Source organism: Triticum aestivum, chromosome 3D (assembly GCF_018294505.1).
Source record: "Triticum aestivum cultivar Chinese Spring chromosome 3D, IWGSC CS RefSeq v2.1, whole genome shotgun sequence".
Taxonomy (NCBI): domain Eukaryota; kingdom Viridiplantae; phylum Streptophyta; class Magnoliopsida; order Poales; family Poaceae; genus Triticum; species Triticum aestivum.
The window spans coordinates 208,854,439-208,861,973 of NC_057802.1; positions in this window are offsets into that span (position 1 = coordinate 208,854,439).

Sequence of the window (7,535 nt, forward strand, 5' to 3'; positions counted from 1 at the left end):
TGCGTACGTGCGGCTATGGCCCTGGTGTGTCCCCACTGTCATCCTCTCCAAGTAAAGTCATCTCCTCATTCCTCATGTCCGTTGACCATGTTCACAACACGAGACGGCAGAGCCACGGCGAGCGCAACAACTCGAAGGACGACGGAGAGGGCCTCGCGGGCCCTACGGATGGTCTAATATAGCACCCGCTGCTCATTCGGGAAGCCAGGATCATAGGGCCACATGTCCGCGACGGCATTGTTGTTCGCTTGTTCACCGGTGCTCGTTGAGGAGACGGAGGTTGCAGCACAGGTCCTCCTGCGCTGGTAGCTCTTCCGCCATTAGGGCGTCGAAGTGCGCCGCACCTGCTCTATGATGAAAACGGCATGAACCGGCTTGGACAATGGCGGCGACTCCTGGTTGGAAGCTACGTCCATCGTCTGATTGTCGTCGCTCAGCTCGGCGAGCTCGCTGGCGAGCCAGCATGTCCAGCTGCTGTACCGACCCGCTGCCAAGCACGAGTCTGACTGTCCTGGCCCATCCAGACCGCCTCCCTCGCCCGCGCGCGCTTTCTTCCCGAAATGGTCAGCGCTGCCCGCCCCGCTTCCCGGTGCACATTATGATATGCGGTTGCCGAGGCAGCTACTCCGTCGCCACACGTCCGTCCCTCCGCCACCCACCATTGCTATATAAACTGCTGTGTCGGCCATAGCCGCATTCATCCGCCTCCATTCCCTTTCTCCTGTCCACACCACTGCTGCCCACCATGGCTTCCTCGCGCTCCAGCGCTCTTCGGGACGGGCGGACGACAGACCACAAGGAGATGGCAACCATTGCTGGCGGCTGGCTGGCCGGCAGGCAGCCGGAGGACGACGACGTCCCAATGGAGAACATGGTAATCGATGATCCAGTGCCAACCCCTTCCTCCGCGCCATCCTCACCAGTGCATTGCACCATGACCATCGGCGAGGCACGTGCCCAATACATGGACACGGTGAGGCAGAAGCGTTAGGAGTAGTACCGGGAGGCGTAGGCCAACGCCGCCTACAACCACCATCTCCTCCAGGAGCACCTGCTGGTGGAGGAACAGATCGCCGCGGAGCGGGCAGACCAGGAGGCACTTCTCGACTCATATTGCTCCGCCCGCGAGGGCCGCCTCGAGCGCTGGCGGTACCACATGCGGGTGGCAGAGGGTACGACAGCCTACAAAGAGGGCGATGAAGCGCGCGAGGCGCTGTTTGGCAAGACTGAGGACAAGGCAGAGGACAATGCCGGCTCCGATGAGTCCCCACTCCGCTGGCGTCGATGAGGCCCTACTCCGCCGAGGCCCCACGGTGCCAACAATGAGGAAGAGGACACCGCCGGCTCCACTGAGGCCCCGCCCTGCCGGCACCGAGGCGGAGGACCTCACCGGCTTTGGCGAGGCCCTACTCTGCCGAGGCCCCGCCCCGCAAACAATGAGGTAGAGGACATCGCCAGCTCAGCTGAGGCCCCACCCTGCTGGCAACGAGGGGGAGGATTTCCCCCGCTCCGCCGAGGTGCCGCCCAGCCGGCAACGAGGCAGAGGACATCGCCGGCTCCGTCGAGGCCCCGCCCCACTACCAACGAGGCCATGCCACATAGAAAACGAGGAAGAGTAGAACAAGGTATGTCGCCGCCACTCGGGTCCAAGTAAGGCCACCGTTGCTACCCTCCGGTTGAAGCCAAGCTAGGCGGGTTGACCATTGACGGCCGATTAGCTTCTTGGCGGCGACGTGGAGTCGTAGAGCAATGTTCGAGAAGGACGCTGCTTCAGTTACTTAACTGCCGGTGCAGTTGGGTCACTGACACATGGGTCCAACAGGCAATTGGGCCACATGTCACTTATGCAACTACACCTACAGTTAAGTCACTGAAGCTCAGTCCGCCGGAGAAGAAGCTTCTGTTCGGCTCAGCCGGACACAGGTGGGTAGCTTCGTTAATTAATTATACCTCCAGCGCACCCCTTTTTAGTTGAAGAATGTATGAAATGTAATGAAATTCGTCATGTTTATATGAATGAATTTAGTTCGATTAGTTAAAATTCTTGTATCACTGGCATTGGAGGAACATGCAAAACAATACTTACTAGCATTATTCCCAGGGTGATCAGCTTGTTTGCAGAAGTTTCACATGTACTCCACCCGGTCCTTTTTAGTCTGCATACAAGTTTTGTCTCCAGTCAAAGTATCTCTACTTTAACCAATCTTATAGAAAAAAGTATGAACAATCACAATGTAAAATCAACTAACTTGAAAGAAATCTAATATGCGAAGTAAACAGGACCAGAGGGAGTACAAAGAGTTTGAGCAGCTTTTTAGCGTTCCTGTACATTGCAATCAAACACACATGCCTGGCAATTCATAGAGAACATTCAAAACAGTCGATGATTATGCATCTCAGCGATTCACATGTCAGAGCCAATATTTACTTCACAACTAAAGAATAATGAAAAATTGAACGATGCTGCTGACAGCAAAGGGCGTCCCATTCAAAAATATCAAACGCATGTCTTCTTGCTAACTTCAATGAGCAAAATTTGACAAGGTTGTCCCATTCCAAAATGTCAAATGTGTGTTGTTTTGCATACATCAATGAGCAAACTTTGACAAGGTTTTACCATTCCAAAATATCAAATGCCTACGATTGTGGAATGGGCAGGGTTTGCCGTCAGTTCGGACATTGACATGGCACCTCGTTCTAAATAAACCAGCTGTTCTTTTTTGTGCAATTCCACTAAAATCAACCAAATTTGTGCATAGCTTGTATGATTTCGCCTTTATATGTTGCAATGCCTTGAACATATCGGCACCTCCTTTCTTGTGGTGGAAATGAATGATTCGCTGTATTCATGAACATTTTGTGCAGTTCCCTTTGAAATCAAGCTGAGCACCCCTGTTTGCACAAATACAAAAAAAAGTGATTAGTATAAAGCAAACTATACTATGAATTGATAGTTTAAACAGGCACCTACATGGTCCAGTAGAGCACACTTTTAAAAAAATGGAACTCATCGGAAAGAATCCTAGAACAACATTGTACTCATCACAACAAAAAAGATGGAGCTCTGTCAGTCCTTCTGAGCTGAAGTTAGTTTGGTCTTGTGGGGAGTAACGTAACCAACCTTCAACTGCTCCTTCTAATGAGAAGATAGACAGGGCTTCTTCATTCTGGCATAATCGGAACTAGTCACTTCACGTACTCCATATTCTTCAGAGGAGGTTGATCCCGTTGTGCAAAGACAAGAGGACAACTAAATGCTAGCATCCCTGTTTGCTCGAAAAAAAGGAAAGGAAATATTTAAAACTATTGGGGAACGTAGTAATTTCAAAAAAATTCCTATGCACACGCAAGAACATGGTGATGCATAGCAACGAGAGGGGAGAGTGTTGTCCACGTACCCTCGTAGACCGAAAGCAGAAGCGTTAGCACAACGCGGTTGATGTAGTCGTACGTCTTCACGATCCGACCGATCAAGTACCGAACGCACGGCACCTGCGAGTTCAGCACACGTTTAGCCCGATGACATCCCTCGAACTCCAATCCAGCCGAGTGTTGAGGGAGAGTTTTGTCAGCACGACGGCGTGATGACGATGATGATGTTCTACAGACGCAGGGCTTCTCCTAAGCACCGCTACAGTACTATCGATGTGGACTATTGTGGAGGGGGGCACCGCACACGGCTAAAAGATCAAATCAATTGTTGTGTCCTCTAGGGTGCCCCCTGCCCCTGTATATAAAGGAGCAAGGGGGAGGTGCGGCCAGCCAGGAGGGGGCGCGCCAGGAGGAGTCCTACTCCCACCGGGAGTAGGACTCCCTCCCTTTTCCTTGTTCGATTACTAGTGGAGGGGGAAAGAGGAGGGAGAGAGGAAGGAAAGGGGGGCGTCGTCCCCCTCTCCTTGTCCTATTTGGACTAGGGGGGAGGGGGCGCGGCCCTGCCCTGGCCGCCTCTCCTCTTCTCCACAAAGGCCCACTATGGCCCATTAAGCCCCCGGGGGGTTCCGGTAACCCCTCGGTACTTCGGTAAAATCCCGATTTCACCCGAAACACTTCCGATATCCAAATATAGGCTTCCAATATATCAATCTTCATGTCTCGACCATTTCGAGACTCCTCATCATGTCCGTGATCACATCCGGGACTCCGAACAACCTTCGGTACATCAAAACTCATAAACTCATAATATAGCCGTCATCGAAACTTTAAGTGTGTGGACCCTACGGGTTCGAGAACTATGTAGACATGACCGAGACACGTCTCCGGTCAATAACCAATAGTGGAACCTGGATGCTGATATTGGCTCCCACATATTCTACGAAGATCTTTATCGGTCAGACCGCATAACAACATACGTTGTTCCCTTTGTCATCGGTATGTTACTTGCCCAAGATTCGATCGTCAGTATCTCAATACCTAGTTCAATCTCATTACCGGCAAGTCTCCTTACTCCTTCTATAATACATCATCCCGCAACTAACTCATTAGTTGCAATGCTTGCAAGGATTAAGTGATGTGCATTACTGAGAGGGCCCAGAGATACCTCTCCGACAATCGGAGTGAGAAATACTAATCTTGAAATACGCCAACCCAACAAGTACCTTCGGAGACACCTGTAGAGCACCTTTATAATCACCAAGTTACGTTGTGACGTTTGGTAGCACACAAAGCGTTCCTCCGGTAAACGGGAGTTGCATAATCTCATAGTCATAGGAACATGTATAAGTCATGAAGAAAGCAATAGCAACATACTAAACGATCGAGTGCTAAGCTAACGGAATGGGTCAAGTCAATCACATCATTCTCCTAATGATGTGATCCCGTTAATCAAATGACAACTCATGTCAATGGCTAGGGAACAAAACCATCTTTGATCAATGAGCTAGTCAAGTAGAGGCATACTAGTGACACTCTGTTTGTCTATGTATTCACACAAGTATCATGTTTCCGGTTAATACAATTCTAGCATGAATAATAAACATTTATCATGATATAAGGAAATAAATAATAACTTTATTATTGCCTCTAGGGCATATTTCCTTCAGTCTCCCATTTGCACTAGAGTCAATAATCTAGTTCACATCACCATGTGATTAACACCCATAGTTCACATCGTTATGTGACCAACACCCAAAGGGTTTACTAGAGTCAATAATCCGGTTCACATCGCTATGTGATTAACACCCAAAGAGTACTAAGGTGTGATCATGTTTTGCTTGTGAGAGAAGTTTAGTCAACGGGTCTGCCACATTCAGATCCGTATGTATTTTGCAAATTTCTATGTCAACAATGCTCTCCACGGAGCTACTCTAGCTAATTGCTCCCACTTTCAATATGTATCTAGATTGAGACTTAGAGTCATCTGGATCAGTGTCAAAATTTGCATCGACGTACCGTTTACGACGAACCTTTTGTCACCTCCATAATCGAGAAACATATCCTTATTCCACTAAGGATAATTTTGACCGTTGTCCAGTGATCTACTCCTAGATCACTATTGTACTCCCTTGCAAAACACAGTGTAGGGTATACAATAGATCTGGTACATAGCATGGCATACTTTATAGAACCTATGGCTGAGGCATAGGGAATGACTTTCATTCTCTTTCTATCTTATGCCGTGGTCGGGCTTTGAGTCTTACTCAATTTCACACCTTGCAACACAGGCAAGAACTCTTTCTTTGACTGTTCCATTTTGAACTACTTCAAAATCTTGTCAAGGTATGTACTCATTGAAAAAACTTATCAAGCGTTTTGATCTATCTCTATAGATCTTGATGGTCAATATATAAGCAGCTTCACCGAGGTCTTTGTTTGAAAAAACTCTTTTCAAACACTCCTTTATGCTTTGTAGAATAATTATACATTATTTCCGATCAACAATATGTCATTCACATATACTTATCAGAAATGTTGTAGTGCTCCCACTCACTTTCTTGTAAATACAGGCTTCACCGCAAGTCTGTATAAAACTATATGCTTGGATCAACTCATCAAAGCGTATATTCCAACTCCGAGATGCTTGCACCGGTCCATAGATGGATCGCTGGAGCTTGCACATTTTGTTAACACCTTTAGGATCAACAAAACCTTCTAGTTGCATCATATACAACTCTTCTTTAATAAATCCATTAAGGAATGCAGTTTTGTTTATCCATTTGCCAGATTTCATAAAATGCGGCAATTTCTAACATGATTCGGACAGACTTAAGCATAGATACGAGTGAGAAACTCTCATCGTAGTCAACACCTTGAACTTGTCGAAAAACCTTTTGCGACAATTCTAGCTTTGTAGATAGTAACACTACTATCAGCGTCCGTCTTCCTCTTGAAGATCCATTTATTCTCGATGGCCTGCCGATCATCGGGCAAGTCAACCAAAGTCCACACTTTGTTCTCATACATGGATCCCATCTCAGATTTCATGGCCTCAAGCCATTTTGCGGAATCTGGGCTCACCATCGCTTCCTCAAAGTTCATAGGTTCGTCATGGTCAAGTAACATGACCTCCAGAACATGATTACCGTACCACTCTGGTGCGGATCTCACTCTGATTTACCTACGAGGTTCGGTAGTAACTTGATCTGAAGTTACATGATCATCATCATTAGCATCCTCACTAATTGGTGTAGTAGTCACAGGAACAGATTTCTGTGATGAACTACTTTCCAATAAGGGAGCAGGTACAGTTACCTCATCAAGTTCTACTTTCCTCCCACCCACTTCTTTCGAGAGAAACTCCTTCTCTAGAAAGGATCCATTCTTAGCAACGAATATCTTGCCTTCGGATCTGTGATAGAAGGTGTACCCAACTGTCTCCTTTGGGTATCCTATGAACACAAATTTCTCCGATTTGGGTTTGAGCTTATCAGGATGAAACTTTTTCTTATAAGTATTGCAACCCCAAAATTTAAGAAACGATAGCTTAGGTTTCTTGCCAAACCATAGTTCATACGGTGTCGTCTCAACGGATTTAGATGGTGCCCTATTTAACATGAATGCAGCTGTCTCTAATGCATAACCCCAAAACGATAGTGGTAGATCGGTAAGAGACATCATAGATCGCACCATATCTAATAAAGTACGGTTATGACATTCGGACACACCATTACACTATGGTGTTCCAGGTGCACTACTGGAATCAGCTAATTTGCCATCTGCCAGATCTTTGCCGTCTGCTAGCTGACGGCAAAGAAGTTCTTTGCCATCAGCTACACATAAACAGACGGCAAAGAAAAGGCTGACGGCAAAGAAGCTCTTTGCCATCTGCCAGGTCTTTGCCGTCTGCCAGCGGACGGCAAAGATTCTTTGTCGTCCGCTGGCGGACGGCAAAGAGTGTGGTGGCCCCCACCCCCCGCTCGTTTGAAAAAATCCTAACGGCCCACCTCTTTGCCGTCCGCTAGTGGACGGCAAAGAGGCAGAAAGGCGGACGGCAAAGGCTGGCGGACGGCAAAGAGGGCACTTGCCTAACGGCAGGTACCCCCCGCCCGTTACTCACTTCGTCCTCGCCTCGCCCTTCTCCTCCCACCCCGCCGCCGCCG